Source organism: Antechinus flavipes, chromosome 3, assembly GCF_016432865.1.
Source record: "Antechinus flavipes isolate AdamAnt ecotype Samford, QLD, Australia chromosome 3, AdamAnt_v2, whole genome shotgun sequence".
NCBI lineage: Eukaryota > Metazoa > Chordata > Mammalia > Dasyuromorphia > Dasyuridae > Antechinus > Antechinus flavipes.
In genome coordinates this window covers 528646625-528654381 of record NC_067400.1, presented here as the reverse complement: position 1 = coordinate 528654381, position 7757 = coordinate 528646625, and positions in this window count along the sequence as shown.

The following is a 7757-nucleotide window of genomic DNA, read 5'->3' as shown; positions in this document are numbered from 1 at the left end:
ATATCAATTTTTTGAAAGGTCTTCATATTGTTTGTTGATAACCATCTTATGTATGAGGCATAATACTAAACATGATTCTACAGAGGTGCTCTATGGAAGAGAGGATGTCTAGCACTTGTTTCATTCTGAACACTTGTTAATCCAAACAATGATAATAAACATTTTTGGCCCATGTCACACTCTTTGCTTATATTGAATATTAAATGTAATAAAATACTTGTCTTTTTTTACATATGAACTGGTGTTTAATAATATTTCCCCCATATTATGACACTGAATTTTTTAATGCATTATTAGATTTGTTCCAACTTTCCTAGAGTGTAAAGGTCTTTTAGAGATCTTGATTCTGATACTCAATGTATTTGGTTATGTTGCCCAGTTCCATGACATATACAAATAGAAAATTCTATGATTTATACCTTTTACTAATAAAAATTTTGAATAGTACTGGGTGAAGACATGACCCAGGACATTTTAATAAAGTTTTCTTTCCAGGTTTTCATAGATTCATTATTTACTTCTTTTTGGATCTAATTTTTCAATTTCTTTCCTATCAATAAACAAATATTTATTAAGCACCTGCTAAGAGCTATTTAATTGTACTATGATCCAGCCCATGTTTTGCAGCCTGGCATTTTAGGATATTTCAAAGATAGTAACAATGGGCTAAACATACAAAGTGCTTTTTTTATTTACTAACATTTCACAGCAACAACTTGGATGTAGATTTTCTTGTTTTTTCCAGATTATCTAGAACTCTTATTCCATCAATGTGATGAATATCTGACATGAAAATTCATTATAGTGATGTCATTGAACAAACTCCTTTTTCTGGTTTTTTTTAATTTAGTTTGTTTTGTAACTTATAATGTATTAAAGAATTGTCTTTTGTATTGAAAAATTAAGTGTATTGCCATTGATCACATAGGTAGTCAAAGGCAGAATTTGATCCTCAATTTTCCTAACTCCAAGATTGGCTATCTATCCTTTATGGTATCCTGCCTCTTTTTATGTAGTTATGACAAGGTTTATTCTTCTTATTTTACAAATGAAGAAAATAAGCTTTCTAGACATTAAGACTTACTCCTGATCATATAATCAAAAGTTTTAGAGTCAGGATTTGAAATCAAGCCTCTTTATTTTAAGTCTAATATTTAATTTTGAATTCATTGCTTAACAAATTATAATTAATATAAATCAATTTGTGCTCTCCAGAGTTTAGAATTTATGCAGAGAAAAGTTTTCCTCATGTATGCATGAATTTACAAAATTTGAGATTGTATTCATAGTTGATCTTTCTGTCAGTCATTTCTGACTCATTGCCTTTGTCATTTTTTCCCAATTGTAATGTCTTTGTCATTAAGTCTTCAGCTCCCACCTTATTGATTTCTGCTTTTTTATGGCAACTAGTCTGTTCATTGATTTCTCTGCCTCAACTATCTCCCTACTGTAACACATCTTCCATTCAGTTATCAAATTGTTTATCCCTTTTTCTATCACCTCCATTCACTCCCTATTGCCTACAAAATTAAATGTAATTTCTTTGACTTTCAGAACCCTCCATAACCTACTCTCTTCCATATTTTCATTCTTTTTCACAAATTATACTACCACCATCAAGTACTCAGCAATCCATTAAGTCCAACTCCTTTGAATTAGGCATTCCATCTCCTGACTGCACATTTTTACTGGCTCTCCTTTAGGCCTAGAATGTTCTTCTTATCTCCACTTTCTAGCATTCCTGAATCTTTTCAAGTCTCAGTTAAAGCTCAATCTTCTGTCAGAAACCTTTTTTCCCCCCTTAATGTTACAGTCTTCTCTTTATTGATTATCTTAGATTTATTTAGTAAATATCTTGTCTGTACATAGTTATTTGCCAATTGTATTCCTCATTAGATTGTGAGCTCAACAGAACCAGGAGATCATTATATACCTCAACAACGATACTGTATGAGGATGTATTCTGATGGAAATGGATCTCTTCAATAAAGATATCTAATTCAGTTTCAATTGATCAAGGATGGACAGAAGTATCTACACCCAAAGAAAGAATACTGGGAAATGAAATAAACTGCTTGCATTTTTGTTTTTCTTCCTGGATTATTTATACTTTCTGAATCCAACTCTTTCTGTGCAACAAGAGAATTGTTCGGTTCTACACATATATTGTATCTAGGATATACTGTAACCTATTTAACATGTATAGGACTGCTTGCCATCTGGGGGAGGGAGTGGAGAGAGGAAGGGGAAAAATCGGAACAGAAGTGAGTGCAAGGGATAATGTTGTAAAAAATTACCCTAGTATGGGTTCTGTCAATAAAAAGTTATTTAAAAAAAAAAAAAAAAAAAAAAAGATTATGAGCTCAACTACTTAACCTGCCTCCTCAGAGCTTAGCATACTGACTATGGTAGCACTTAGTAACCTCTAGTTGACTAACTTAGCAATGTTTAACTTTCCAAGATATTCATTTATTAATTCAAATCAACAAGTATTTATTAAATACCTATGAATCAAGCCAAATGCTAAATGATGTCTAATGCATGAGATCTTGAGAGTTTTATTACCTTTACTTTAAAGGACAGATTGGCAAATGACAGATTGAAATAAATGTCAATGATATTTCTGATCCACTAGGTGATTAACTTACATTCAATTGCTTTAGGAAAAGAGGCAATGTGACATAGACTAATTGGTAAAATTAATGAACTTAAAGTCAAAAGATCTAGAAATAGAGAAAATATTGAAGTTAATTTAATCTAAATCATTCATTCTAGTTGTGTAAGCTGAGGTCCAAGAAGGGGATTGATTTGTTCAAAGTCATGCAAATAGGCAATATAACACAGAGCCAAGTGAACTGGATTTGCCTTTGATCATTAGAACCTCTGTTACTTAGTACAAGTCAACTCTACCTCTGTTTTCTTTTGCATTTGTAAAATGAGTTAAAACATGTGTTCTCTGATCTCCTGTTGCCTTTACTATGATTCTCAATATTAAATATTAGATGTAAGTCATGATGTTTCATAGTTGGCTCTATTTCTTTTATAAAATCCTGTCAATACTTATTATTACTGAATATACCTAAGTTCATGATGTAGACTGAAAAATAATAATCTGCTTACTGTAAATAGGAAAAATTGAAAGGATGTAAGATTTAATTTTTTTCTCTTTTCATTTTCATGAGTTGAATATTCTCAATATGTTTGATATATTAGGAAGAAATAGATGAAAGTATGCACATATAATTTCTTGAGTGAAAAGTACTAATTAGCATTATAAGAATAGCTATTAAGAGGCATAAATCATCTTTACTCATATTTGTGACTTCTATTTCTCATTTGGGGAACTTTATAATTAAAGGAGTTTCTGAAGATTATTACAAAAAGGAAAAGGAGAAGGAAAATGTAAGGAGACTGGAAATTGTGAATCTTACAAAATGATCAAGGCAACCAAGATAGATCAAGATTTATCATCCTGCGTTCCTTTATCTTCAATATTTGCAAAGAATTTTCCTCATTATAACAACATGTGGGATGGAGTGACAAGTGTCAGAAATCTAGAACAAAATGTGGGATGGAGTGACAAGTGTCAGAAATCTATATCTGTGGAACTCAGTTTCATCACTTATGAAAACAGGGCATTGGACAAGATTGTTTTCTAAGATCCCTTCTTGCATTTATTAAATCAATTAAATCTTTGGTCCATTTTTCCCCAGAGGAAATGTAGACCCAGAGAGTTAATTTTCTCATGGCAAAGCAAGTAGTAAGTATAAGTGCATGTATTCAAACCTAATCAGTGGAGTGTTTTTCTAATGCACTTTAAAAACATGAGATACATTTGAAATTGACCAACTAGTCAGTTTTCAATGAATGTGTTTGATTTTCTTATGTAAGATGAGTAAAGTATCTTGAGAGGACACAACTAACAATAATGGAAAGAATAAGTTATACATATTTGTTTAGAGTTGTACGTTTTAAGATTATTTTTATACCCTATAATTGTCTATCATTCTGTCTCCCCCATTTATGTTTATAAATAAGTACTATGCTATAAATAAAAACAATCCTTATTCATAAACAATGTAACAATATGTGAGGGATGATAGGAACAGTTGGCAGGCTTCATACAAAATATCATTTTATTAGAAGAAAGAGATTCTATGAGGGGAGATTGTGATGATGTTCTTTCCAGGTTTAGGAGACAGACCATGCAAAGGTAAAGAGATGGGAATGTGATATGGGTTTTAATATATGCAAGAATTCTGTATTGGAGGAGTCTAAGACAAATAACATTAGACTGTAATTCAGGACATCTCTGTTCTTCTTTTGGCTATACATTTTATTAAATTTCACCAGTCACATCATCTTTCTTACTTTTAAAAAAATTGTTGTTGATTTACATTCAGTCTCCTTAGTTCTTCTGGATGTAGGTGGCATTTTCTGTCTAAAGTCTACTGGGATTGTTTTGGATCACTGAATCACTGAATCACAAGACTTTCATAGTTGATCATGCCCCATTCTTGGTGATATTGTGTACAATATATTCTGCAGGTTTTGCTCATCATCAGCAAACTTTCCAGGCCTTTCTATATCTTTTTTATAGAACAAAAATATTTCTTTATCTTCATGTATGTACCTCAACTTGCTCAGCTATTCCCCAATTACTGGACATCCATTCCTTTTCCAATTCTTTGCTATCACAAAAAGATCTGCTACAAACAGCATTTATGTCCTTTCCCCTTCTTTATAATTTCCTTGGAGTACAGAACCACTGTTGGATCAAAGGATATATGCACTATCCTTTTGGCCATAGTTCCAGATTGCTCTCCAGAATGGTTGAATCATATCACAACTCCTCAACAATGCATTAGTGTCCCAGTTTTCCCACATCCCACCCATCATTTAATATTATCTTTTCCTGTCATCTTAACCAATCTGAGGGTTCTAAAGTAGTAACTTAGAGTTGTTTTAATATGCATTTCTCAAATCAATAGGGATTTAGAGCATTTTTCATATAGCTATAAATGGCTTTAATTTTGATATCTGAAAATTCTCTGTTTATATCCTTTTATCATTTTTCATTTGGGAATGACTTGTATTCTTATAAATTTGACATAGTTCTTTATATATTTTAAAAATGAGACCTTTATCAGAAATACTGGCTATAAAGATTTTTTCACAGCTTTGTACTTCTCTTTTAGTCTTGTTTTTCTTGGTTTGTTCATACAAAAACCTTTTAATTTAACATAATCAAAGTTGTCCATTTTGCCTTTCATAATGTTCTCTAGTAATTCTTTGGTCATAAGTTCTTCCCTTCTCCAAAGATCTGAGAAGTAATTGCTCACTTAATTAGTTTATGGTATACTTCTTTATGCCCAAATTATGTACTCATTTTGACTTTATTTTGGTATGGGGTATAACTTCTAGGTCTATAGGTTTCTGACATATTATTTTCCAGTTTTCTTAGCATTTTTTGTCAAAATATGAGTTCTTATTCTAGAAACTGGAGTTTGGGGTTTTTATCAAATACAAAATTGCTATAGGCCTTAAGTATTATGCTGTGCGTGTTTAATTTATTCTACTGATCCACCACTCTATTTCTTAGCCAATACCAAATGGTTTTGATTAGTACTGTTTAATAATATAGTTTTAGGTTTGGTATGTTAAGCCACCATCCTTTTGTATTTTTTTTTTCATTAATTCCCTTGATATTCTTGAGCTTTTGTTCTTCCAGAGGAATTTTATAATTATTTTTCTAATTGCAAAAAATAATGTTTTGCCAGTTTTACTGGTATGTCACTAAACAAATAGACCAATTTAAGCAGAATTGTCATTTTAATTATATTAGCTCAGCCTAGCCATGAACAATTGATATTTTTAATTGTTTTGATCTGGTTTTATTTATATAAGGAGTATTTTGAAATTGTGTTCATAGAATTCTTGGGTTTATCCTGGCAAGTAGATTTCCAAGTATTTTCTTTTGTCTACAATAATTTTATTTGTTTTTATTTTTTGTATTTTATTTTATTTTTTAAAAGTTTTTATTTTTCAAAATGTATCCATAGATAATTCTGAAACATTAACTAGCAACAAAAAGAGTAAGAATGCTATGTTGTGAATCACACTCAATTCCCACAGTCCTCTCTCTGGGTAGATGGTTCTTTTAATCACAAGACTATTGGAACTGGTCTGAATAATCTCATTGTTGAAGAGAGCCACATTCATCAGAACTGATCATCACATAATATTGCTGTTGCCATGTACGATGATCACCTGGATATGCTTGTTTCATTTAACATAAGTTCATGCAAATCCCTCTAGGCCTCTCTGAAATTATCCTGTTTATCATTTCTTACAGAACAATAATATCCCATAATATTCATATACCATAACTTATTCAACCATTCTCCAATGGTCTTCAGTTTCCAGTTTCTTGATACTACAAAAAAGGTTGCCACGAACATTTTTACACATGTGGGTCCCTTTCCCTTCTTTAAGACCTCTTTAGGATCTAAGCCCAGTAGAAACATTGCAGAACGAAAGAGTATGCAAAGTTTGATAACATTTTGCACATAGTTCCAAATTACTCTTCAGAATGGTTGATCCATTCACAATTCTATCAATAATGTATCAGTGTTTCAGTTTTCTCACATTCCCTCCAACATTCGGCATTATCTTTTCCTGTCATCTTATCCAAGTTGAGAGGTGTGTAGGGGTATCTCAGAGTTGACTTAATTTGTATTTCTCTGATAGATAAAGATATAGACAATATGAATAGAGATGGTTTCAATTTCTTCATCTGAAAATTGTTTATAGATCTTGACTATTTATCAATTGCAGAATGGATTGAATACTTATAAATTTGTATCAATTTTCCATATATTTTGGAAAGGATGGCTTTATCAGAATCCTTAAATATAAAAATGTTTTTCCAGCTTATTGTTTCCCTACTAATCTTATCTGCATTAGTTTTGTTTGTGCAAAAACTTTTTAACTTAATATAATCAGAATTATCTATTTTTAGATCAATAATTATATTCAGTTCTTCTTTGATCACAAATTTCCTTCTCCTCCACAAGTGTGAGAGGTAAACTATCCTATGTTATTCTTAATTGTTTATGATATCATTCTTTATGTCTAGATCATGAACCCATTTCAATTTTATCTTGGTATATGATATGAAGTAAGGGTCAATTCTTAGTTTCTGCTATACTAGTTTCTAATTTTCCCAGCAGTTTTTTATCAAATAATGAATTCTTATCCCAAAAGCTGTAGTCATTGACTATATTGTACTGTGAACCTAATCTATTTTACTGATCAACTACTCTATTTCTTAGGCAGTATTAAATGATTTTGATTACTGCTGCTTTATAATATAGTTTTAGATCTGGTAAGTCTTAGCTATCTTCATTTGCATTTTTTTTATTATTTCCCTTGAAATTTTGATGTTTTGTTCTTCCACATGAATTTAGTTGTTGTTTTTCTAGGTCTGTAAAATAATTTATTGGGAGTTTGATTGGTATAGCATTAAATAAATAGATTAATTTTGCAGTGTTGTCATTTTTATTATATTCTCTTGACCTATCCAAGAGCATTTGATTTTTTCCAGTTGTTTAGATCTGACTTTGTGTGGAAAGTGTTTTATAATTGTATTTATATGATTCCTGATTTTGCCTTGGGAGAGAGATTAACAAATATTTTATACTCTCGGCATTTATTTTAAATGGATATCACTTTTCATTTCTTGCTGTTGGACGTTT